This window comes from Manis javanica, chromosome 5, assembly GCF_040802235.1.
Source record: "Manis javanica isolate MJ-LG chromosome 5, MJ_LKY, whole genome shotgun sequence".
NCBI classification, from domain to species: Eukaryota; Metazoa; Chordata; class Mammalia; order Pholidota; family Manidae; genus Manis; species Manis javanica.
Window position 1 is genome coordinate 171,443,972 of NC_133160.1, and position 24,221 is coordinate 171,468,192.

Below are 24,221 nucleotides of genomic sequence, written 5' to 3' on the forward strand. Positions count from 1 at the left end.
AAACTTCCAGATTGTTTCTTCTAGGCTCCTGACCAACCAGCTAGGCCATTTCCCACTGTATACGAGTCCAGGCCACATCTATTTCCACTCAAAGGGAATGACCAAGTTCACCACCTGTAGCTATGCCTGCTGGGATGATTTTCCCACACCAGTGTCTTTCAGGGTGACCACTGAATGGGGATAACAGCAGGAGACCATTTCCACCCGTACATACATACTGAACCAGCCTTCCTATGAAGCGAGCTCATGCTTTGTCCTTTATCACTGTGTCATATGGAATCCGAGACCATAGATGAGAGCCAATAGATAGATCTTGGTGCTACAGTAGCAGGTGACATGGGGTCTGGACTACCTAACTCTGCACCAATCTTGGATCTACCATTTACAGATTACAATGCACCTACCTGACTTTATGACAGAGCCAAGTGAGAGGCAGTTACGGCCTCAGTCACTTCTGATGTCCCATAGAAACATTCCATTTCTACCAGAGCCCAGGGGCATGCCAGAAGTTACTATTTGAATTGCTTGGATCTATGGGTTTAGTTTTCATCAAATCTGAAGAAGTGTCAGCCATTTTATCTAGTCTGTCTTCCAACTTCCACCTCCATTTTCAGGGACAGAAATTACACACCAGGCCTCCTGGCGTGCCGTAGCTCACTGGTGCTCGTTCTTGTCCAGGTTCCTCTCTTGTTTTAGTTTATTTTTCCATGTCCTACAGTTCAATTTTTATTCTGCTATATCTAATCTGTTAATCCCACCCAGTGATTATTTTCATTTCTGACAAGCTTTTCTCCTTTAGAAATTTGATTTGGGTCTTTTTGTGTCTTTTACCTCTACTCCATATGCCGTGCCTCCCTCCTTCCCCGTTTCCCCTCAGCAGGCCCTCACTGACACCTCTCGTGGGCCAGGCCTTGTTGCTGGGTGCAAGGGAAACAAAACGAGGGGTACAGAATTGTGGAATCTCGTCCAGGAGCGCCCCAGATCACAGGTTGCTGCCTATCATCCATACACAATACTCCCCACCCTTCTGTGGGCAAAGCCCAAGAGGCGTCTGCGGGGCGCGGAGGGGATTCCCGTGCTCTTCCGCAGCCCAGCTCGGGGGCTCAGCTTTCAATGTGTGTAGAGGGAACAGGAAGCTGCCTGTCTCCTGGGCCTTTTGGGAGCTCAGGTGAGACAACAGGAGGGACAGGGTGGAGGAAGCCCAGGCTAGCCTCCAGTTCACTGGCCTGTGGCTTGGGCTGGTCAGTGTCCTGGCCTCGACTCATTCTACCGGTTCTGTGGAGGTGACTAGTGCCTGTTCATGCGGCATCAGCAGGTCAGGCCTTGGACAGGCCAGCCACCCTGCCTGCGAAGCCTTATCAGGGTCCACAGGCCCTGCTCTGGCCCCACCCTGTGCACCAGCCTGGCCCCTAACTCTGCCTGGGGTCCCGCCCGCGGGGCACTGGGCACACAGTCGGCTGCTGGAGCAGGCGAGACGAGCAGGGGGAGGCCGGGCTCCCGGGTATGAACGACCAGGCTCGGACAGCCCCCTCTGGCAGAGAACCGCCTGGGACGGGACCGTTTAGTGCGCCCTCCCGCGCATCCCGTGAACCTGGCCCGCGGAGGCCTCCACGAGCGTCGGGCCACTGCCAGAGTGGACCGCGGTTCCGGGTGAGCGGGGACCGCCGGCCCAGCTGGCCCACCTGCTTTAGCGACGAGGCCCGTAGGCGGCGACCCGCCATCCCAACGCTTCCTCCTAGACCCCCAGACCCTCCGCCACCCGAAGGCGGCGTGCAGAGCAGGGGAGGCAGAGTCCCCAAGGCAGCCCCGGCAGCGGTCGACGGCCCCGCCCCCTCATCAACCCCTCGCGCTCGCGGCCCACCAATCGCAGGGCGTGTTGCTTGGCGGCGCGCGCGGGCGGGACCTATGGGATGGCATGTTGTTGCGCTGCAGCGCCTGCAGCCGCACCCAGCTCGGGAAGCTGGGGCAGCGCTGAGGGGGCGGAGGGGCTGGGCGGGCGGAGGTTGCGGGTAGGGTGCGCGCGGCGGGCAGAGGGTGGAGCCGCAGCCGGGGCCGACGGCCGCACTCGGATCTGGAGCCCGCGCGCTGTTCGCGATTCGCCCCTGAGGTGAGGCCCGTACGCAGGCGGCGGCGGAGGGGCCTGGAGCGCGGCGGAGCGGCCCCGGGACTCCCGGCCGGGCTGCGGGGCCTGCGGCGGCGAGCCCAGGCGGCCCTGGAGGCCGGAACGAGGCGGGCGGCGGGCGGGGGCCGCGCTGGGCGGGGCGCAGGGGGTGCGGAGCCCGCCCTGTGAGGGTTCCCCGCCGGGCAGCCTTGGCCGGGTGCGGAGGGGACGACGCGCTGCACACCGTTCGCCACACGGGCTCCTCTGGGAGCGCCTGAGCGGCCCGTGTCGGGGCTGGCGGGTGGGCTTCGAGGCTCCGTGAGGAGGGGGAGCGTGGTGATCAGATCGTGGTGACCCGACGGCGCGAGGGTTTGAGTGCGACGCAGACAGGCGCGGGCGTCCGGATCCCGCTGGTCGGTTGTCGTTTCCCCACCCCCCCCACCCCCCCAAACGACAGGTTCTGCCCAAACGGAAGCCAGAGCTGCGTGCCGATGGTAATAAGGTGGTCTGGAACTTTATTAGAGGGGAGCGGAGAGAGTCGTCCCAGCCCCTCCCTCCCTCCGTTAATTTGGGCCGTGTCAGAGCCTCTACCTTTAACAGTTTTATATGTGCTCTTGTAAATCACGGCTCGAGATGTTTTATAGGTGTTTTGTGTTCATTTCATACACACCTAGCTTGAAATAAATATTTTGGTTAATCTGAAATTCCTGGTGGTGTGGCCATCCGACTTTATGCCTAAATGACGTAAAGCAGTTGTCATCTCCCCAAGGACCAAAAGCACAGGTGGTAATTGCATACATTGCCGGTACGTTATTACAGAAAAGGTATTTTGTGTGTGGACGATTTACTGAAATCTTAGTGAGGGTAGGAAATAGGCTGCGGAAAGGCCCAAATCTGTCGTCTTTGCAAAACATCAATGAAAACGAGCCGGAAACGAGTAAGAGTTAATCAGGCACCGAAGAGGGGAGGGAATAGGCAGAAAGGGTGAATTGTGTGAGGGTGGGATCGTCAAATGGAAGACTTAATTACTTGCGATCCATAAATTATTATTTTGAATCCAAAATCTTAATATACCCCGTTGATTCTGTCTGTGGAAAACTAAAATATTAAAAGTTGTTTTTTAAGGAAGTGAATGGTTTTGGCAGTCAGAACTGCTTTTGGAGTTTTGATGTGGTTTGCAGCAGGACAGCTGGTATGATTTGTTTCCTGCTTTCGGTGGGTTTGGGTTTTAGTCACAGAGGCTCACTGAATGATGTCAATCTAAATTCGACCCAGTCTCCAAAAGTTGAGATAGTTTACTCTCTAAAATATAATTTATGAAGCTGACTGTTTTCTCCTTTAATTCTTTGACGTTATCTGATTCTGATTTTACCATAAAGCTTTTTTAAAAGTAATTAGTTTTTAGTTCTTGAAGGAGTCCTTGTATCGAATCAGAAAGGTAAATACTGAAATACTTTTACGTATGCTTAAAAAACTTAAAAGATATCAAATATCCAGGTGTTAGGATTTACTTGATTGTTCCAGTAACTAAGTTTGACAGTTAATGAAGATGTTTTTATCTGTGAAACAGTTTAAATTGACTTATTTTTTACATGTTTAATTTCTCCTACACGTGTAGAGAATAATAAAGGCCCCTATCTACGCTAATCCAGCTTCAGCAGTTATTACCTTTTAACTAATCTTGTTTTATCTTTGTCCCTGAAACCCACATGCCCTATTTTAACTTAAATATTTTAGTATGTGTATCTACATACATCTCTTAAAAAAGATAAAAACGCAATACGAGTATAGCAAAAAATGAATAGTGTCTTATTACCTTCAAATATGCAACTAGTATCAAAATTTCCATTATTGCTTCATTTTTATTTGACAGTTATTAATCAGGATCCAAATCCTGTTCATAAATTGTGACTTGTTTTAATCTGTAAGTTCTACTCCATCTTTTGTTTTCTCATGTAATTTATTTGTTGATGAAACTTGATTTGTCCTGTGGAGTTAACAGTCACGATTTTATTCTGTATTGTTGTTTACACAGCATTTACTGCAAACGTAGTTAGTTAGATCTAAAGGTGTGATCAGATTCAGGTTTGACTTACTTTTGGCTAAAAGGTTTCATAGGTTAAGCAGATAATGATTAGTAAGGAGTCTTGTTGGCAGCCCTTGATGCTCAATGCCTAGAGCTTATTGGGAAAATGGAGGCTTCTCATCTATCTGATTTTGAACATGGACTTTTGAGCCAGACTGCCTATTAAGTTCTGGCTTCACTGCTTACTGGCTGTGTGACTTTAGGCAAGATACTTTGCCACTCTTCTCTGTTTCCTCATCTGTAAAATGTGATACAATACAATGGTTAAGAAAAATGTAACTCAGTTGTAAGGATTCAATAAGTTAATGTGTGTACAGCACTTAGAACTCAATGCTAACAACTGCAGGGGTCAGAATTTTGAAACTTTGGCAAAGGGTACATTATTCAAAAAATGGAAACTAAAAAAGCTGTTAGGTTTATCAAACAATCCTTTTTTAGGGGTTCATAGGAGCATGCATCTTATGAAATTACTTTTTTTTTTTTTAACTAAACTGTCCTGGTCTTAAAAAAAATCTGAAAATGATACTCCTGAAAGCTTACAATCTCTCTACAACTTTTACTATCAAAGAGTTCTCCTTCAGAGTGTTACATTTTTTGATTTGCCTGAATCCTGACTCTCCTGATTTATACTGGCCCTGCTGCTTTCAACAGCATGCATATAGCAGGATGACTGCAGCAGCAAAGAAAGATGACAGAGGTACAAACGGCCACGAGAACCAGCCAGGTGTTTGAAGTCACAAATGCCCCGTCAGGTGTCACATCTTCATTCTCAGATGTGTGGTTTCTACTGTTGTACCCCTTAGTTTTGTTCAGTAATTGTTTGCTTCTGTTGAGCTGGGATGGAATAGGCATATGAAAAAGTTTTGTGTCTATGGGCACAAAGAAAGGGCTGGATTGTTGGTAAAATCATTACTGAGTGACATCTTATCAACCTTTGTGGCAATGGACTCATTCAGGGAAATGAATCTTGCCCAAGAATCTGTGGTGAATTCCTTGGACTCTGCGGTTAATTCCTTGGAATACTTGGTATTGTTTGTGTTCACCAGCCAGTCTTCTTGCGTGGTTGATGATGGAGCCTCTCCTGTTGGTAGCACTTGGTTTATCATGGTGGTTTGTTGTTTATCTAAATTTGTAGCTTTTAGAATTCTTAGTCTGTCCCGTGTGTTAGGTGAACGGGTATTTAAATATGTGGGAGGTGATTGTCCAAGAACCAGCAAATCTGGACCTATACCATTTATTATGTTGTATAAAATGGCACCGGTTCCAGGCTCTAATACATAGCTCTCCAGTGTTGGGCAGTGAATATGGAGGCAGTTAACAGTTTCATGAACAGGGTTATGGTAGAAGACAGCCAGGTTACAGGCAGCATCCTTCCGAAGAGAGCAGCTCCTGCTGCATTTCCGGCCAGTGCTTTCAGCGTAATACTTCAGGAACTGGGCTCCCAGCTTCTGAGACTCCTCCAGGTCAGTCGGAAGACCTGGGAAGCGACGGATGCAGCACTCTGTAAAGGATGGTGGGTGAGCAGAGACAGTCTGAGGTCCACCCCAGGCTTAGGAGCAGTGTCACATGTGCTGCCACCAGGGCCACACGCATTTTCCTGGTGTGAAGGCTCAGCAGGAAGTCCGATTCTCAGGCAGAAGCAGGAGCTGACCATCGGGGCTGAGGACAGTTTCTGGAACTTCAGGGCTGTTGCTAAGGGAGAGCGTCTTTGAGACTCCTGGAGGGTCATCTAGAAAAAACGAGGCTGTTCCTTAACTGCATGTTCAGTTCTCCTTTGTTTCTCCCAGTTGACCCCTAGGTGAACACTTTGACTTTCTGGCGTTAATTCTGAACATTTTCCAGGCCATCTTGATACTCTGTACCTTACTTAGCCTCTTGAAGATGTGGATTCTCTCCTCTGCAGACAATCAAACTGTTCCATCTGTTCTTCTGACCTCCACGTCTTTCAGCCACTTTAACTGTGGTTTCTTTTGTGTGATATATAATTCCTTGAAGTTCTCATTTTCCCCTCTGTGCCCCAGCCCCCTGCAGCCGGGGCACTGCGCAGCCCACGGGCTGAGGCCTGCGGCGTCCACCACCGTCCACCCAGCTTTCTTCTGCAAGATGGCTCCCACACGGTGCCCGTGCCCGGCTCTCAGCTGGAGGGGCCACCTACGTGTCGGCCTGGGCGCCCCAGCCCCGGGACATGAGGCTGAATTAGGCCCGGTGCGCAGTGTGTCTCTGCCTGCACCCCGTCCTCCCACGCCGGCCTTTCTCCTGCCTTCCCTTCCCCCGGGTAAGGCGGAGCCGAGGCCTCCGGCCCCACCCCGCCTCCTGGCGCCCGTCCGGAGCCGCGGCACAGCCGGACGGCCACAGAGCGTGGCACCTGTGTGCCAGAAACTCTGCTTGATCTTATGCTTTTATCTTTCTTCTTCTAAGAGAAACCTTTTTATTCTAATTGCTTTTTGTTTTATCCCACGTTGTATATGTCTCAGTCACAGAAGAAGAATATGAACACCATCGCCAATTAATAATAACTTTTTCTGCATCCTTATAAGGAATATGTAGTAATTAGAATGAAGAGATTTTTCATGGGGATGGTGTAGCTGTTGGACAGAGGCAGGAGGGAGATGTACTTTTCACTGTAGAACATTACATACCTTTGAGGTTTTAATTCATGTACTTGGATTATGTACTCAGAATAAAATAAGTAATTTTGTAAACAAAACCTCAGTAAATCACCATTATACTTAGAAATAAATCAAATTTCTAACCATGACATCCAAGCTCACTTTCTACCATTCTTCCACTTGCTCATTTATGCCACATTGACAGTGGTCTTCCTGAAACTTGCCTAGCTGTACTGATTTAGGGAATTATTCATTGATCCCTCTGTGTGACCAGCTCCTTCTCATCTTTTAGGCCCCCTCTTAAATGTTTCTGAAAGAGGCTCTCCCAAACTGCACTCTGTTAAGTAGGTTTTCCTTGTTAATAATGCAGGCACTGTGTCCTTTAATTAATTAATTAATTATATTAAGGTATTTTTCATATACACCCTTATGAAGGTTTCACATGAAAAAACAATGTGGTTACTACATTCACCCCTGTTATCGTGTCACCCCCATACCCCAATGCAGTCACTTCCCATCAGTGTAGTAAGATGCCACAGAGTCACTATTTGCCTTCTCTGTGCTACACTGTCTTCCCCTTGAACCCCCCCACACCATGTGTGCCAGTCATAATACCCCTGAATCCCCTTCTCCCTCCCTCCCCACCCGCCCTCGCCCACCCTCCCCTTTGGTAACCGCTAGTCCCCCTTCTTGGAGTCTGTGAGTCTGTTGCTGTTTGGTTCCTTCAGTTATGCTTCGTTGTTATACTCCACAAATGAGGGAAATCATTTGATACTTGTCTTTCTTTGCCTGGCGTATTTCACGGAGCATAATATTCTCCACCTCCATCCATGTTGTAGCAATTTGCAGAATTTGTTTCCCTCTTATGGCTTAGTATTCCATTGTGTATATGTACCACTTCTTTATCCATTCATCTACTGATGGGCGCTTAGGTTGCTTCCATATCTTAGCTATTGTAAATAGTGCTGCAGTAAACATAGGGGTGCGAATGTCTTTTTGAATCTGAGAAATTATATTCTTTGGGTAAATTTCTAGGAGTGGAATTCCCGGGTCAAATGGTATTTCTATTTTTAGTTTTTTGAGGAACCTCTATATTGCTTTCCACAATGGTTGAATTAGCTAACATTCCCACTAGCAGTGTAGGAGGGTTCCCCTTTCTCCACATCCTCGCCAGCATTTGTTGTTCTTAGTCTTTTCTGTACTGGCCATCCTAACTAGTGTGAGGTGAGAGCTCATTGTGGTTTTTATTTGCATTTCTCTGATAATTAGTGATGTGGAGGATCTTTTCATGTGCCTGTTGGCTATCTAAATTTCTTCTCTGGAGAATTGACTGTTCATATCTTCTGCCCATTTTTTAATTGGGTTATTTGCTTTTTGGGTGTTGAGGTGTGTGAGTTCTTTGTATATTTTGGATGTTAACCCCTTGTTGGATATGTCATTTACAAATATATTCTCCCATTCTGTAGGATGCCTTTTTGTCCTGTTGATGGTGTCCTTTCCCATACAGAAACTTTTAAGTTTGTTGTAGTCCCATGTGTTCAATTTTGCTTTTGTTTCCCTTGATCGAGGAGATGCATTAAGAAAAAAGTTGCTCATGTTTAGATTCAGGAGATTTTTGCCTGTATTATCTTCTAAGAGTTTTATGGTTTCATGACTAACGTTCAGGTCTTTGATCCATTTCGAGTTTACTTTTGTGTGTGGGGATAGACAATAATCCAGTTTCATTCTCTTGCATGTACCCGTCTAGTTTTGCCAACACCAGTTGTTGAAGAGGCTGTCATTTCCCCATTGTATGTCCATGGCTCCTTTTTCGTGTATTAATTGACCATATATGCTTGGGTTTATATCTGGGCTCTCTACTCTGTTCCATTGGTCTGTGGGTCTGTCCTTGTGCCAGTACCAAATTGTCTTGATTACTGTGCCTTTGTAGTAGAGCTTGAAGTCAGGGAGCGTAATCCACCCAGCTTTATTCTTCCTTTTCAGGGTTGCTTGGCTGTTCGGGGTCGTTTGTGGTTCCATAGGAATTTTAGAATTATTTGTTCCAGTTCATTGAAGAATGCTGCAAATATTTTGATAGGGATTGCATTGAATCTCTAGATGGCTTTATGCAGGATGGCCATTTTGACAATATTAATTCTTCCTATCCATGAGCATGGGATGTATTTCCATCTGTTAGTGTCCCCTTTAATTTCTCTTAAGAGTGTCTTGTAGTTTTCAAGGTATAGGTCTTTCACTTCTTTGGTTAGGTTTATTCCTAGGTATTTTATTCTTTTTGATGCAATTGTGAATGGAATTGTTTTCCTGATCTCTCCTTCTGCTAGTTCATCATTAGTGTATAGGAATGCAACAGATTTCTGTGTATTAATTTTGTATCCTGAAACTTTGCTCAATTCAGATATTAGGGATTCATATGGGACTTGTCCCAGGCCTGGAAGACCCTTCCCTCTGGAGCTACAAGTAGTAACTGGTGAATTGGGATCAGAAAGCCAAGTGGTCTGACTGTTGGGGTCTAAACTCTAGATATGACTTAGCACATTTATTAATCAGCATTATGAAGGCTAATGGGATTTTGATCAAGACTCTAGCCAGATTCTTTCTGTACCAATTTTATCAGGTAGATTTTGGAAGTATAAACAGGATAGAGTTCAGTACAGTTCACTTGAATTTGTTTAAACAGAGGGTTGGTCAGCTTATCTTCAGTTGTCTTTCCCAGGGTGGTTTTTGAACCACACCCAAGTTAGTTTTAGTAAGCACACTGGGATGTCAGTCTAGGGATTGAGTTAAAGTGAGAAATCTCACTTACTGATTAGTGCTTTAGTGCTATATGTGCTGATACAGTAGGACACAGTGATTTACTTAAAATACCAAAAGGTCAACTAAGATGTTTATAATATGTTATTTTTAATTAAAAGAATGTAACTTTTAGTTGGTTAAACGTAATATTCTTGAAGTCTGAAATAAACCATTTTTAGAATGCTAAAATATTCTCATCAATATGAGGTAATTAAAATACTTCCTACTTATAGGGTATCCTCTAGTGCAGGAAATTGTGCTAGATATTTTCCATTTATTCTAATTGTCCCAACAGCCTTGGAATATAGGACTTGAATGTATTTTACTACAAATGAGGAGATTGAGGTGCAAAGATAGTAAGCCTTCCTAAGATCACATCGTGCAGATTTTGAGGCAGTAGTGGGGTCCTGCTGGCACTGTGGAAACCTGTGTCAGTGGGTCCTGGCGATGAGTGAAGAAACCCTCCTCAATGTCACTGGGGAGAAGGGATTATGGACAATGAGATAACAGGAGAACATATTCATCAATTCCAGATAGATTAAGGAGAAAGGTTTAAAATTATAGAGACTGTTGAGAAAAAGCAAAAGAAAATCTTTATCAGAGATAATACCTTAAAACTTTCTTGGAACGTATTATTAGATGTGAACCTGAGAAAGAATGATAACTTTCTCTTTAAAAGAATAACTTAAAGGAAAAGTTTATAGACTTAAATATGCAAAATATTAAAATATTTGCTCATTGAAAAATAAAATTATAGGCAATAATAGTCTTGTAATGTCAAATATGACAAAAGATCAATAGGTATACTATTCAGATTTTTAGAAATACATATCAAAATTTCAGTGGATAAATAGGTGGACAAATAAATTAGTAGACCCTATGAAAAATTTCAGATGTAAATACATGAAAACATTCATTCTTATGTACTAATCAGAGAAATGCCAAATAAAACAGCTGCTTCTGATCCACCAAAGCAGGAAAATGGTAGTAGTACCTCTGCTTCCTTTTTAGAGTATGTGAGCCAGAGGAAGTGAAAATTTATATTTAATCCTGACCTAGTTGGGAGGTTTCCTTCACTGTACATCTTCCTTTCCAGTATCAGGCTTACCCTTCAAGCAGTTATTTTAGATAACTATTCCACTATTTTGCTCAGCAACTGCTTTTACTGCTAGGCAACACCCTGGCAACTAGGACTTTCGAAAGGGGTCACATTTTCCGGGATGTTTATTTTATTTGCAATGTTACAGTTGTAAGAAACACTCACTGGTACAAACTCAGTAAGTGGACATGGAGACAAAGAGAACAGCGGAGTGAGGCTTTAATGATGGTCTTGCAAGAACAGGTGTCTGGTGAGCAGGTATGCCTGAGGCCGCTGGCGCCAAGTAATTTTTTCCCCAGTACATGAGTCCCTCCTCTGGTTCCTCATTGGCCGAGTACTGCAGGGTCCACATTCTTTTCCAGATGTTGCCTAAGCCAATTATATCCATATTGGGCCTTTTCTTACATTTGTCTTAATTTCATTGGTAGTTTTAAAAACCTTCAAAAGGTATAGCCAGTACTTACCAATTCTCCCTCCCACCCCCCCACCCCACCTCAGCCTGAGCAGCTTCCTGGTATATTTTTCACCATGTTGCCCTTTGTTAATACCTTACTGTTAAAATGTTTAAACCTCCTGGTGGGAGTAAATCACATTTAGGTTTTATGCTTTTTCTAACAGTTATTTGAGAGTGCTTTGCATTTCTGTTGGCTTGTTAAAAGTTTGCTGTAGTTTTTCAGAAATATTCTGAACTGTTTTGCAGAAATCATTTTGAATGTCATGTTCTTGGGACATGTAACTCCAGGGAGGGGAAATTCTGGGGCAGAATACCTCTAAAACCAAAATCAGTCAAAGTGTTAGGGGAGCGTTGTGTATTTTCCTTGGTCCTTGTCCCCGCCACCGCAACAAAGAATTGAAGGGCAGAGACGCAGTAGTGAAGCCGACTAAAAGTTTTTTTTAAAGTTACTTAAAGAGAGAAACAGTACAGGCCACCTCAGCAAGGAGAGGCACCCTGAAAGTTTGGAGAGACAAAGTTTAAGATTAAAAGGTCACACACTTAGAAAGTGTGGGTGACCTCAGAGAGAGGAGCACCCTGAAAGGTTGGGGGTTCCCCCTTTTAAGAATTCTTCAGGAATGTAACTAAGGGGCCTGAGGGTGCAGAACTGTTAAGTGGTCTTTGAATACTTAGAATTAACTTAACACAGGAACTTCCTGCTCTGATTTCTCCGTGGGATACCAGGGTTCTTGGTCTGGGAGCAGATCAAACAGGCTGCCTGCCCAGCTCCCAAGGTGGGCTGAGTTATTGTCTGTTTGCTAAAGAGTAAGTTAGGAATCTTACTTCTTAACTTCCTGGGTATTAAAATACAGTCTGTAAGATGGAATCCTTCCTGTCTTTTACTGTGTTATTTACGGCTGGGCATGCATGCTAAATTAGTTGTCTAGGTTACAAATTACTTGATTAGGACCGGAGGGGAGAAAAAAAACAACATATAGGTAAAGTTAAAAAATAAGCTGGGCCTGTATGATTAACACAATAAAGATGGGCTACTTTGAGGTGCCCTTTTTTTTTTTTTATAGATTCTGTGATTTTATGTTATATTTGCAGAGGTACCCTCTTTTATCTGAGGGATATTCAAACATTCCTGGCCAAGTTGCTCCTGGGTTTTTGAGCTTTGATTATCTCTGGGTCTTTTTAGTGGACTTTCCTGGCCTTTTTCTTTTCCCACCCTGCTCATATCTATTCTCCTGCCTAACAAAAGGAAGAAATAAAGTTTAAAACCCGCTTATTGCTTGCAAACTGCTGTCCGGGGCCGTCTCTTTCCTGCTCAGGCAGAAGCAAACTAGCCCTCCCCCTAACCTCTCAGGTTCAGATAAGCCCTCCCTTGACCAGGTAATTGCCCACTGATATGAAGATGAATCTGTCTCCATCCCTGAGGAACACCTATTGATATGCAGATGAACTAAATAAAGCCAGACGAGATATTCTGGGAATATTACAGTTTTACCCACAGGACCTGATAGAATTGCCTCCCCCAAGTGAATGAAGTGTTATTCATTGCAGCTGAACACTTGACTAGATGGATTACTTCTTTTTCTATCCTGAAAAAGTCAGGCTGCAAGACCCAGGTTCTGGGGTTTTCCTAGACACATAATATAACCCACTTGGGAAAGTATGAATTATTTGCTCATTTCAAAGCTGGGTTAAGTTCATGTTAAAAATGCTAGTATTACTTAGGTATTAAATGACGGAATGGGAGGGATAAACTTTTTTCTCCTTTCTCCTTTGAGTGATCAACCTCCACTGGACTTTTTACAATGTCACCTTGATGGGTGTACTACTTAATGTTTCACCCCGTATCTTCATGAATTTATTCCATAATTTCAATTACATAATTGCCACTTAACTCACTGTCAGTGGTTTGCAGAATGTGAATCTTTTCTATTGTCCTCCAAGTTGTTTTTTTCCCCCAAATTGAAAAGATTTTATTTATAAAATGTAAATTTATAGCCTCATAATTTTGAGGTTCTGAAAGCACCTTTGAATATAGATGTTAGATGGTCTTTTTTTGGTCATTTTGCTTTCACTTTTAAGCAAAAAGAATATGCAAAAACTAAGGGTTCCCCTCAATCTCCAACAAAAGTTTAGTACTTTTAAAAAAATAAGGTTTATATTTCAGAGCTATTGATATTCATTTAGGTTAAGTAAAATAATTCTAGGGAATTTTAACTAACAAGGTTAATTTGTTCAGTGCTTATTAATGTTAAGTATGTTTTATTCTAGGAATATAATAAAAACCAGTTTGAAAACTAGTTTTATTAATCAGAATGTTCAGTTAAGTAGAGCTTTCTGTGTAAAAGCCCTGTCTGCCTACACAGTAACTTGAGGGAGTTCCTCTGATATTCATTCTTCTGTGAAAATCTAGAGCTGACTTGATGGGTAAGACAGAAATTATGATGTCTATGATCAAGGGGAGGAGTTTTCAGGTTCCAGCTGTCATGATTTCTCTGGCCAGTGAACAGGATTTCATTGCTAATGTTAACCTTAAAAATAAAACTGTCACTTATTTTTTTACCAGCAAAATGGGTTTATTTGTTAGCAGCAATACAGGGCAAACAAGCTATGGCAAAACTACAAATCTGTCTGGAGGACAAAGGGGAGGAGGCTCTTTTATAAAGGAAAGGGGGAGGTTATTCTAAGTAGAACGTTCATTGGAGGAAATTGGGAGGCCCATGTGTCGTGGCTGCTCATTGGCTGAGTTGGCTCTCATGGCTGTAACAGTCTCTCATGGCTGTGCTGCTGTGGTGGGCGGTGGAGGCAGAAACTCTTCACTCCTTTTGGGTGGTAAAGTAGTCAAAATGGTGTGAGTTGTAAGGTGTTTGTCTCTTCCTTCAAGTGGTATCTGCAGCTGACCAGGAGTGATGGGTGGAACATCTCCCCCTTCAGGCCTCCCAATGCATGTCAGTGAGGTTGTCCTTTATCAGTTTTCACACTAATAGTAACAGACATCATACTGAGCATATCTTGTCTACTGTGCAACAATTTTATTAGATAGATGTTAGTATTATCCCCCTCCTACTTAATGTAAAAGCTAAGGACAAATAGTGAGCTTGCCCAGGGCATGCTTCTAGTATCTATCTGGGCTGAGGTTTCAACCCTGGTAAGCCCAACGTCTTCCTTTTTTCCGTGAAACATCACTGTCTTTCAGCAGGTGTAGGGCTTCAGGGTTATCCACATGGGTACTTTCTTACCATGTGCTGCCTCCCTTAGGAGGTTGATTTCAGGCAGGTTACAGGTGGAGAGCAGAGCTGTCAGGATCACTCAGAAATAGCCAAGCAAACACACTGTTCTTATTTCAGCCAGCAGATACTAGGGGTTGCAGAGTGAAGGAGGCATTGATGGAAGCCCCTTTCTAGCTAGCCAGGTTGGCTCTGTCCCTACGGTGTATCTGCCTTGCTACATGGCCACAATTAATTTTGTGTGTGCTACATTAACAACTTAAAATACTGCCATGTCCTATGTACTATTCATAAAAGCATTTTTATGACAAATACTTTTTTTTTTGGTATTAATGTACAATTGCATGAGCAACATTATGGTTACTAGGCTCCCCCTATTATCAAGTCCCCATCACAAACTCCATTACAGTCACTGTCCAGCAGTGTAGTAAGATGGTATAGAATCACTACTTGTCTTCTCTGTGTTATAATACTCCTTTTTCCCCCTTATCCCTCCCTTCCCACCCATCCTCTCCAGTCCCTTTCCCTTTGGTAAGTGTTATTAGTCCATTCTTGGGTTCTGTGAGTCTGCTACTGTTTTGTTCCTTCAGTTTTTGCTTTGTTCTTAATACTCCACATATGAGTGAAATCATTTGATAGTTGTCTTTCTCCACCTGGCTTATTTCACTGAGCATAATGTCCTCCAGCTCCATCCATGTTGTTGCAAATGGTAGGATTTGTTATCTTCTTATGGCTGAATAATATTCCATTGTGTATATGTACCACATCTTTACCCATTCATCTACTGATGGACATTTAGGTTGCTTCCATTTCTTGGCTATTGTAAAGAGTGCTGCGATAAACATAGGGGTGCATCCTGTCTTTTTCAAACTGGGCTGCTGCATTCTTAGGGTAAATTCCCAGGAGTGGAATTCCTGGGTCAAATGGTATTTCTGTTTTTAGTTTTTTGAGGAACCTCCATACTGCTTTCCACAATGATTGAACTAGTTTACATTCCCACCAGCAGTGTAGGAGGGTTCCCCTTTCTCCACAACCTCAGCAACATTTGTTGTTGTTTGTCTTTTTGGATGGTGGCCATCCTAACTGGTATGAGATGATATCTCATTATGGTTTTAATTTGCATTTCTCTGATAATTAGTGATGTGGAGCATCTTTTCACGTGCCTATTGGCCATCTAAATTTCTTCTTTGGAGAGGTGTCTGTTCAGGTCCTCTGCCCATTTTTTAATTGGCTTATTTGCTTTTTGTTTGTTGAGGTGCATGAGTTCTTTATCTATTTTAGATGTCAACCCTTTATCGGATGTGTCATTTATGAATATATTCTCCCATACTGTAGGATACTTTTTTGTTCTGTTCATGGTGTCCTTTGCTGTACAGAAGCTTTTCAGCTTGATATAGTCCCACTTGTTCATTTTTGCTTTTGTTTCCCTTGCCCGGGGAGATATGTTCAAGAAGATGTCACTCATGTTTATGTCTAAGAGATTTTTGCCTATGTTTTTTTCTAAGAGTTTTAAGGTTTCATGACTTACATTCAGGTCTTTGATCCATTTTGAATTTACTTTTGTGTATGGGGTTAGACAGTGATCCAGTTTCATTCTCTTACATGTAGCTGTCCAGTTTTGTGAGCACATCTGTTGAAGAGACTGTTATTTCTCCATTGTATGTACATGGCTCCTTTATCGAATATTAGTTGACCATATATGTTTGGGTTAATGTTTGGAGTCTCTATTCTGTTCCATTGGTCTGTGGCTCTGTTCTTGTGCCAGTACCAAATTGTCTTGATTACTGTGGCTTTGTAGTAGAGCTTGAAGTTGGGGAGTGAGATCCCCCCTACTTTATTCTTCCTTCTCAGGATTGCTTTGGCTGTTTGGGGTCTTTGGTGTTTCTATATGAATTTTAGAACTATTTGTTCCAGTTCATTGAAGAATGCTGTTGGTAATTTGATAAGGATTGCATCGAATTTGTATATTGTTTTGGGCAGGATGGCCATTTTGACAGTATTAATTCTTCCTCGCCAGGAGCATGGGATGAGTTTCCATTTGTTAGTGACCTCTTTAATTTATCTTAAGAGTGTCTTACAGTTTTCAGGGTATAGGTCTTTTCACTTCCTAGGTTAGGTTTATTCCTAGGTATTTTATTCTTTTTGATGCTATTGTGAATGGAATTGTTTTCCTGATTTCTCTTTCTATTAGTTCATTGTTAGTATATAGGAAAGGCACACATTTCTGTGTGTTAATTTTGTATCCTGCAACTTTGCTGAATTCTGATATTAGTTCTAGTAATTTTGGAGTGGAGTCTTTAGGGTTTTTTATGTACAATATCATGTCATCTGCAAATAGTGACAATTTAACTTCTTCTTTACCAATCTGGGTTCCTTGTATTTCTTTGTTTTGTCCAATTGCTGTGGCCAGGACCTCCAGTACTATGTTGAATAACAGTGGGGAGAGTGGGCATCCCTGTCTTGTTCCCGATCTCAGAGGAAAAGCTTTCAGCTTCTCACTGTTCAGTATGATGTTGGCTGTGGGTTTAACATATATGGCCTTTATTATGTTGAGGTACTTGCCCTCTATGTCCATTTTGTTGAGAGTTTTTATCATGAATAGATGTTTCATTTTGTCGAATACTCTTTTAGCAGCTATGGAGATGATCATGTGGTTTTTGTCTTTCTTTCTGTTGATGTGGTGGATGATGTTGATGGATTTTTGAATGTTGTACCATCCTTGCATCCCTGGGATGAATCCCACTTGGTCATTGTGTATGATCCTTTTGATGTATTTTTGAATTCGGTTTGCTAATATTTGTTGAGTATTTTTGCATCTACGTTCATCAGGGATATTGGTGTGTAGTTTTCTTTTTTGGTGGGGTCTTTGCCTGGTTTTGGTATTAGGGTGATGTTGGCTTCATAGAATGAGTTTTGGAGTAATCCCTCATCTTCTATTTTCGAAAAACTTTAAGGAGAACGGATATTATGTCTTCTCTATGTCTGATAAAATTCTGAGGTAAATCCATCTAGCCCTGGAGGTTTTGTTCTTGCATAGTTTTTTGATTTCTGCTTCAGTTTCTTTTCTGGTGATTGGTCTGTTTAGATTTTGTGTTTCTTCCTTGGTCAGTCTTGGAAAGTTGTATTTTTCTAGGAAGTTGTCCATTTCTTCTAGGTTTTCCAGCTTGTTAGCATATAGGTTTTCATAGTCTCTAATAATTCTTCGTATTTCTGTGGGATCCGTTGTGATCTTTCCTTTCTCATTTCTGATTCTGTTGATGGTAGTTGATTCTCTTTTTCTCTTAATAAGTCTGGCTAGAGGCTTATCTATTTTGTTTATTTTCTCAAAGAACCAGCAGTTGGTTTCATTGATTTTTTTCTATTCTATTCTTCTCAATTTTATTTATTTCTTCTCTGATCTTTATTATGTCCCTCCTTCTGCTGACTTTAGGCCCTATTTGTTCTTCTTTTCCAATTTCAGTAATTGTGATGTTAGGCTATTCATTTGGGATTGTTCTTCCTTCTTTAAATATGCCTAGATTGCTATATACTTTCCTCTTAAAACTGCTTTCGCTGCATCCCAGAGAAGTTGAGGCTTTGTGTTGTTGTGATTTGTTTCCATATATTGCTTGATCTCTATTTTTTTTTTTTTTGAGAGGGCATCTCTCATATTTATTGATCAAATGGTTGTTAACAACAATAAAATTCTGTATAGGGGGGTCAATGCTCAATGTACAATCATTAATCCATCTCAAGTCTAATTCTCGTCAGTCTCCAATCTTCTGAAGCATAACGAACAAGTTCTTACATGGTGAACGAATTCTTACATAGTGAATAAATTCTTACATGGTGAACAGTACAAGGGCAGTCATCACAGAAACTTTCGGTTTTTTGATCTCTATTTTAATTTGTTTGTTGATCCATTGATTATTTAGGAGCATGTTGTTAAGCCTCCATGTGTTTGTGAGCCTTTTTGCTTTCTTTGTACAATTTATTTCTAGCTTTATACCTTTGTGGTCTGAGAAGTTGGTTGGTAGAATTTCAATCTTTTGGAATTTACTGAGGCTCTTTTTGTGGGCTAGTATGTGGTCTATTCTGGAGAATGTTCCATGTGCACTTGAGAAGAATGTATATCCTGTTGCTTTTGGATGTAGAGTTCTATAGATGTCTATTAGGTCCATCTGTTCTAGTGTGTTGTTCTGTGCCTCTGTGTCCTTACTTATTTTCTGCCTGGTGGATCTTTCCTTTGGGGTGAGTGGTGTGTTGAAGTCTCCTAAAATGAATGCATTGCAGTCTATTTCCCTCTTTAGTTCTGTTAGTATTTGTTTCACATATGCTGGTGCTCCTGTGTTGGGTGCATATATAATTAGAATGGTTATATCCTCTTGTTGGACTGAGCCCTTTATTTATGTAGTATCCTTCTTTATCTCTTGTTAACTTTCTTTGTTTTGAAGTCTATTTTGTCTGATGTTAGTACTGCAATCCCGGCTTTCTTCTCACTGTTGTTTGCCTGAAATATGTTTTTCCATCCCTTGACTTTTAGTCTGTGCATGTCTTTGGGTTTGAGGTGAGTCTCTTGTAAGCAGCATATAGATGGGTCTTGCTTTTTTATCCATTCTATCACTCTGTGTCTTTTGATTGGTACATTCAGTCCATTTACATTTAGGGTGATTATCGAAAGATTTGTACTTATTGCCATTGCAGGCTTTAGGTTCGTGGTTACTAAAGGTTCAAGGTTAGCTTTTTTACTATCTTACTTTCTAAGTTAACTCTCTTATTAAGCTTATAAACACTGTCTGGTGATTCTTTATTTCTCTCCTTTCTTATTCCTCCTCCTCCATTATTCATATGTTGGTTGTTTTATTCTGTGCTCTTTTGTGTTTCCTTTGACTGCTTTTGTGGGTAGTTGATTTTATTTTTTGCCTTTAGTTCGTATTTGGTTGGTCTGCTTTCTTTGCTGTGATTTTATTTTCTCTGGTGACATCTATTTAGCCTTAGGAGTGCTCCCATCTAGAGCAGTCCCTCTAAAATGCCCTGCAGAGGTGGTTTGTGGGAGGCAAATTCCCTCAACTTTTGCTTGTCTGGGAATTGTTTAATCCCTCCTTCATATTTAAATGGTAATTGTGCTGGGTACAGTATTCTTTGTTCAAGGCCCTTCTGTTTCATTACATTAAGTATATCATGCTATTCTCTTCTGGTCTGTAAGGTTTCTGTTGAGAAGGTCTGATGATAGCCTGATGGGTTTTCCTTTGTAGGTGACCTTTTTTCTCTTTCTGGCTGCCTTCGGTACTCTGTCCTTGTCCTTGATCTTTGCCATTTTAATTATTATGTGTCTTAGTGTTGTCCTCCTTGGGTCCCTTCTGTTGGGATTTCTGTGTGCCTCCGTGGTCTGAGTGACCATTCCCCCCCCCCCCCCCAGTTTTCCAGTGCACCATGTATCTGTGCTCCCAGTGTGGATTTCTAGAGCTGGTTGTTTAGCAGTATCTTACCCCCTTCGTGTGATGCTGGGTTCTCGCAGATGTAGATGTGGCCTGGCTGTTGTACTGTATCCACGGGTGTCTCCTTTAGGAATAGTTGTATTTGTTGTATTTTCAAAAATATTTATGTTTTTGGGAGGAGATTTCCACTGAACAACTCACGCTGCCATTTTCGCTCCCCTCCTGCGTTAGTTTCAAGTGTATTTTCGTATTATATGTGGTTTTGGGAGGAGCCCTCTGTCTGACCTCTCATGCTGCCATCTTTAATGTTCTGAGTGACGTACATTTTGAAACTTTCCTTGGCCTAGTGGATTGTCGTGGGAGTTGTTGGGAGACAGGAAGTAGAGAAACTAGTAGGAGGCTGTTGTGAGGGCAGTGAGTGGTAATTACACAGAGTGTAGTGATGTGGGGGGAGCGCAGGATGTCACAAGGGCAGGCCGAGCTTGTGCACGGTTCATCCAGACTCTCTGGTTCTTTTGGATGTGTATGTTTGTTTATTCGAAAATATTGTTTCCTGAGAGTCACTGATTCAGGTATCACCATACTAAAACTAGTAAAATCTTAAAATTTTACTTGCGTGAAATTATAGCACCTTTATAGAATATTGAGATAAACATTAATCCATACTTCTCTTTAATGTACTTATTAAACTTTCAATACAGTTTATTACTTCTTGTCTGTGTGTGATCATTGTAAGATAAATGCTTGCTGAAATAAGTAGGCAAAGAGAGGCAACAAAGGGCCAGGTAATTTATTTAAATACCCCCGGTGAGGTTCTGTGGCCTTCTTGTTAGAGGCCAGAGAAGTCACACCCGGTTAGGGAGATGGGGCGCTTATAAGTTATTAGGAGGGGGAGGAGTGGGCAAGCTATCTTAGAGGGGTGTTGAGAGGTATGATTAGCTAAAGGTGACATAATAGTCAACTAGAAACTTTTTTCTTTCTAAGAGGGAGGAGGCTGATATCTGGGTCTTAGTTGGCACATCAGGATGGAATTCAGGGAGAGCTGTCCCCTTTCCATATACAGCACGAACTTTGGGGTCTGGTCTGTTCTCCCCCTATGGCATCTCTCTGTTCTGTTTGCATGTCCTTGTTTTTCCTTTTTTCAGCCTAACAATTATAATTTCAGTATTGATAATGTTATATAGTAGGAGATTTTAGCTTCTCCCATAAAGATTTTATAATGTGTAATCTGTATTATGCTAAAGAATCTCCATAGTTTCATAAATTCCTTTGAGTAGATTTTAATATTTATGTTACATCCGTTCACGTATTGTTAGACATTGTTCCTGCTTTTAAAGTTACTTTAAGTTACTCTTAGGAATGTTGCTAGAAATTGTTTTTACATGTGTATTTTTCATTTCATTTTACAAATTTTGTATCAAGTAATGACTTCTTTGTAAAGATGTTCCTAGAAAAATTGGTTGTCTTAACACATTTTTTCAAACTTAAGGTAATGAAAAAACCCAAGTACAGGTTTTGCACTTTAAAAGTGGAATTACTTTTATTTCTTGATTTTTGGGCTGAGAATATGTGTACTTTGATTTTGACTTAAGTTTATAGGTTTCCTTATTGAAGGAATGGAATGCACACATGTCTGGTCTGCAGTCATCATCTTACCCCATTTGCATGGCAATTTGTTATAAAGAGAATACTCTCTGCCTTATATTTAACATGTTGTTGTTTAAAGATTCTTTTCTTTCAGTCACTTCTGGGAACTAGGATACTGATATAGTTGCCTCTAAATTGTTCCTCTGTGTCCTTTCTTACTGATGAAAATGGCTTAACAGTTGGAGATCATTTAGTAATAGATAACCCATAACACTTTGTCCTTTTGTCTTTTTTTTTAATATTGAAATAGGACATTTTTAACATTGGCTCAGAATGTGTAGTTTCATTTACACCTAATGAGGGTATGTCTGACAACCATTTATTGTCTTGTTCATTGGGTCATTCTTTTGAACAGACTTGGTGAAAACTACGGACTAAACTAAAATTTTGAAGGACACGTTTAGAGAAGACTAAGTTGTAAAGACTATATTTAGAGCATTGGTTCATTTACTCCATGTCAACTTTAGTCCCCAGTTGTTTTCGTGCTTTGTCTTTAAGTCCTTGAAGTAGTGTCACTTTGAGCATGCTGTTATTTCTGTCATCTCTTTAAGTTTCAGTAGAGCAGTATCCAAATTGATCTTTTTCTTCCACTGATTCTTGGCTGTTGGTACCACAAAATACTTTTTGTATACACAAGCTATCCTTTAAAATCTTGCTATTCAAGTTGTGGTCCTGGTTCAGTAGCATTGGTATCCCTTGGGAGCACATGAGACATGCAGACTCTTAGGCCCAGTGAATCTGCATTTGTACCTTAACATGATTCCCAGATGGTTCATATGCATATTAAAAAACTAACAATGCCATCCCCAGATTTCCAAGCTGTGTCCTGCTGTTCAAGGCAAGGATGCCCTTGATTCTGTATCCCTCTGGGGACATTGTTCCCCCCCCAACACACCACTTGGGCTGCCACCCACTGTCACCATAACCATTTATAATATGGCTTCGAGGTGGCGAACAAAAACTTTGCAGCCAGTTTGGCCAGTGTTTGAATCCCAGCACTGTTACTTCCTAGCTGAGTGATGTAAGTTCCCTCATCTTTAAAGTGAGGAAAATAGTAGTATGTTGACAAGTAGGAGAGTTGAGAAGGTCAAATACAGTAAGAAGAACGCGTGGCACACAGTTTCCGCTACTGTCATTCTCCTTTTTATTATCCTTAACTGTATTCAGTTATCTGTTGCAGCATAACGAACCATCCCAGGAATTTGCAGCTTAAAGATAATTATTTTATTATTCATATCTCATGATTTTGTGGATCAGGAATGTAGGCAGGGCACAAACTGGGTAATTCTTCTGCTCCATGTGGCATGCCCTGAGGTCACTTGATGATTTTTCATTGCTATTTTAATTGCTATTTTTTTGCATTGTTTTTTAATTGCTATTTTAATCATTGAGTTGTAAGAGTTCTTTATATATTCTGGATGTAAATCTTCTCAGATATGTGATTTGGAAATATTTTCTTCCCTTCTGTGGATTGTCTTTGCACTTTCTTACATATCTTTTTTTTTGTATGCATTTTTTTTTGTTTTTTTTTTAAATTTTGTTATCATTAATCTACAATTACATGAAGAACATTATGTTTACTGGGCTCTCCCCTATCCCAAGTCCCCCCCCCACAAACCCCATTACAGTCACTGTCCATCAGCATAGTAAGATGTTGTAGAATCACTACTTGTTTTCTCTGTTGCAAAGCCCTCCCCTTTCCCCCACCCCCCACATTATACATGCTAATCATATTACCTCCTTTCTTCTTCCCTGCCCTTATCCCTCCCTACCCTCCCATTCTCCCCAGTCTCTTTCCCTTTGGTAACTGTTAGTCCATTCTTGGGTTCTGTGATTCTGCTGCTGTTTTGTTCTTTCAGTTTTTCTTTTGTTCTTATACTCCACAGATGAGTGAAATCATTTGGTATTTGTCTTTCTCCACTTGGTGTATTTCACTGAGCATAATACCCTCCAGCTCCATCCATGTTGTTGCAAATGGTAGGATTTGTTTTCTTCTTATGGCTGAATAATACTCCATTGTGTATATGTACCACCGCTTCTTTATCCATTCATCTACTGATGGACACTTAGGTTGCTTCCATTTCTTGGCTATTGTAAATAGTGCTGTGATAAACATAGGGGTGCATCTGTCTTTTTCAAACTCGAGTGCTGCATCCTGAGGGTAAATTCCTAGAAGTGGAATTCCTGGGTCAAATGGTAAGTCTATTTTGAGCATTTTGAGGGACCTCTGTATTGCAAACATTTGTTGTTGTTTGTCTTTTGGATGGTGGTGATCCTTACTGGTGTGAGGTGATACCTCATTGTGGTTTTAATTTGCATTTCCCTGATAACTAGCAGTGTGGAGCATCTTTTCATGTGTCTGTTGGCCATCTGAATTTCTTCTTTGGAGAACTGTCTGTTCAGCTTCTCTGCCCATTTTTTAATTGGATTATTTGCTTTTTGTTTGTTGAGGTGTGTGAGCTCTTTATATATTTTGGATGTCAAGCCTTTATCGGATCTGTCATTTACGAATATATTCTCCCATACTGTAGGGTACCTTTTTGTTCTATTGATGGTGTCCTTTGGAGTACAGAAGCTTTTCAGCTTGATATAGTCCCACTTGTTCATTTTTGCTTTTGTTTCCCTTGCCTGGGGAGGCATGTTCATGAAGTAGTCACTCATGTTTATGTCTGAGAGATTTTTGCCTATGTTTTTTTCTAAGAGTTTTAAGGTTTCATGACTTAGATTCAGATCTTTGATCCATTTTGAATTTACTTTTGTGTGTGGGATTAGACAATGATCCAGTTTCATTCTC

General features: G+C 41.6%; 1 protein-coding gene and 1 pseudogene across 9 annotated transcripts in view; one reads left to right on the forward strand and one right to left on the reverse strand.

Annotated features, from left to right (window-relative positions):
• The first annotated feature begins 1,950 nt into the window (after positions 1-1,950).
• Positions 1,951-24,221, forward strand: part of ADD1 (adducin 1) — a 64,980-nt gene continuing 42,709 nt past the window's right edge. For 6 of the 9 annotated variants that reach the window (XM_036992262.2, XM_036992277.2, XM_036992269.2 and 3 more), the window contains exon 1: positions 1,951-2,107. The gene's annotated coding sequence lies outside the window, so the exon portion shown is untranslated. Of the gene's footprint in view, positions 2,108-2,343; positions 2,515-24,221 lie in introns of those variants that run through there. The other 3 variants (XM_036992278.2, XM_036992300.2, XM_036992266.2) reach the window with 2 other exon arrangements.
• On the reverse strand, positions 2,612-7,475 carry LOC108389367 (MANSC domain-containing protein 4-like; annotated as a pseudogene).